Genomic DNA, 2,197 nt, shown 5'->3' with positions numbered 1-2,197 from the left:
TTATTTATCTTTTTTACTAATAGTGTTTAGACAAGATATCATATCTGCATCCTTTACTATGAATAACTACTATGAAGACAACAATATGCAATGTATTAATTATTGTAACTGCCCTACTAACCTGTTTTTAAACTGTCTCAATGCTATTTCTTTCTCAATAAAATTAATATTTTAAAAAATAAATAAATATTTCCATGTATGCTGAATCAAGGAAGAAAACAATGAGTAAGTTTGGATAACTGCGTGTCAAACTAGTTTTAAGAAGTCCTGAAAACTCTCAAACACTTCTCTGATCTTCAGCATTGAAAATCATTCACTAAAGTGGAGGATCACTTCTTCTAAGGAGCCTCCACAATAACATAAAGGGAGGATTTTTGAGACAACTAGTAGTTTTTCTCACATACCTACTTGAGAAAAGAAAAATCCCATGAACTGATCTAAGGACTCTTAAGTCCAGGATGGGCTCCGGACCATAGAACCTGGTGGCTTCACTGCTTCTTCTTTCCTTTCTTTCTCTGCTGTAAAAGGTTTACTTGTTTGAGAAACATTTTCCCAAAGAAGTTATTTTTCCAGCTCTAACCTCTCAAAATCTTTAAAAGATTCTATAGTCTCCTTACAAAATGTCTTTAAACAGATACCTGGCTTCTCTCCAAATAAATGGTCAGATCTGAGCAAGCTGATTGGATGCCTATCCAATCCTCTGGCTGTACTTTGAAGAAGTTTTGTTATATTCTACACATTAAGCAAGAGCCTTTCACTTCTCCAGACCTGTTGATACCTCATCTCTAGTAATTCTCTTTTTCTGTTGGGAATAATCATTCAGCTAGTATCTTTTGGCTATTTTTCATGGGAAGTTCTTGAAAAATGTTTAATAATATATTATTATTAAAGTCTCTTAGTCCCCAGAGCCAACTAACACACTGCATGGAAATATTTTGGTTTTTTTTTTTAACCTTCCTTTTCACTACTTTTGACCACTTTTCTTGACATAAATAAATTTTATGTAATCTTTTTTTTTCTCAATCCTATTACCATTCTCTATCTTTTCTGTTTTCTATTTTTCTTGACTATTCAGCATCCCTTTTTCTCTACTTCCCAATGAAATTCTTTACCCTTTCATCTTAACTTGTTTTAAGAAGTCCTGAAAAGTCTCAAACACTTCCCTGATTTTCAGCATTGAAAAAATCATTCACGAAAGGAGAGGATCACTTCTTCTAAGGAGCCTTCACAATAACATAAATGGAGGATTTTTGTACAGCAAAGGCTAAGTAGTTTTTCTCACATATCTACTTGAGAAAAGAAAAATCCCATGAACTGATCTAAAGACTCATAAGTCCAGAATGGGCTCAGAGTTTTTATTCCATACTTCTCCTTGCACTATAACCTCTCCAACAGTAGGCCTTCTTCCATTCCTAGCAATACTTGCATTTCACTTCTTTCCACCACTACGTGGCACTCTACATAATTCTCATCTATCTTAATCATCTCCTTTACAAGAATTTCTGTGAGAATTTATTAAAATAATGCACATAAATTTTCCTCCACAGAACTTACTGAGACTAACTTATTACCGGTTGGTTCCAGTTCTGAATTACTTTGGCTTCTGTTCTTCCCTAAGACCAGCATGCAGAGCACTTATGAGGATGACTCAAACCTCTGGTGATGTCAGGTGCCAGCATGATTCTAAAAGCATTTCATAATTACTCTAGAAAATGTCCCCTGAGGGATGTTAGGTCACACTACCTGGACACCTGGGCTATTCCATTCTAGCTTCCCAGAGAAGTGTAGAACTCTCAATTTTTCCTTATTTGTCATGCTATCTTTTATTCAGCCAACACAACTCAAGGTTTTCTTCATTTTGATTTTATTTATATATTCTGTCTGTCACTCAATCTCAAATACATTCATATATGTACAATAAGTATTTACTGAATACCCACAAAGAGCTATCATTTCTAAAGATAGCCAGGTTGCTTAAGGAATTGATCACAAGATTTGAGGAGATAAATGTTTGAGGAGGTAGATTTAAACAGTATACATGTATTGAAACATTACATGGTGCCTCATTTATATGTATGATTTCTGATTTTATATATCACATAAAAATAAATTTTGAAAGAATTGATTTCCAGACAAAGCATTTGACCTATTATGCACTTTCCAAAAGAATATGTTGACAGATCTACTCTGAGTTTTT

The sequence above is a fragment of the Octodon degus genome, unplaced genomic scaffold (assembly GCF_000260255.1).
Source record: "Octodon degus isolate 3935 unplaced genomic scaffold, OctDeg1.0 scaffold00146, whole genome shotgun sequence".
NCBI classification, from domain to species: Eukaryota; Metazoa; Chordata; class Mammalia; order Rodentia; family Octodontidae; genus Octodon; species Octodon degus.
Note: the sequence above shows the minus strand (reverse complement) of the source record.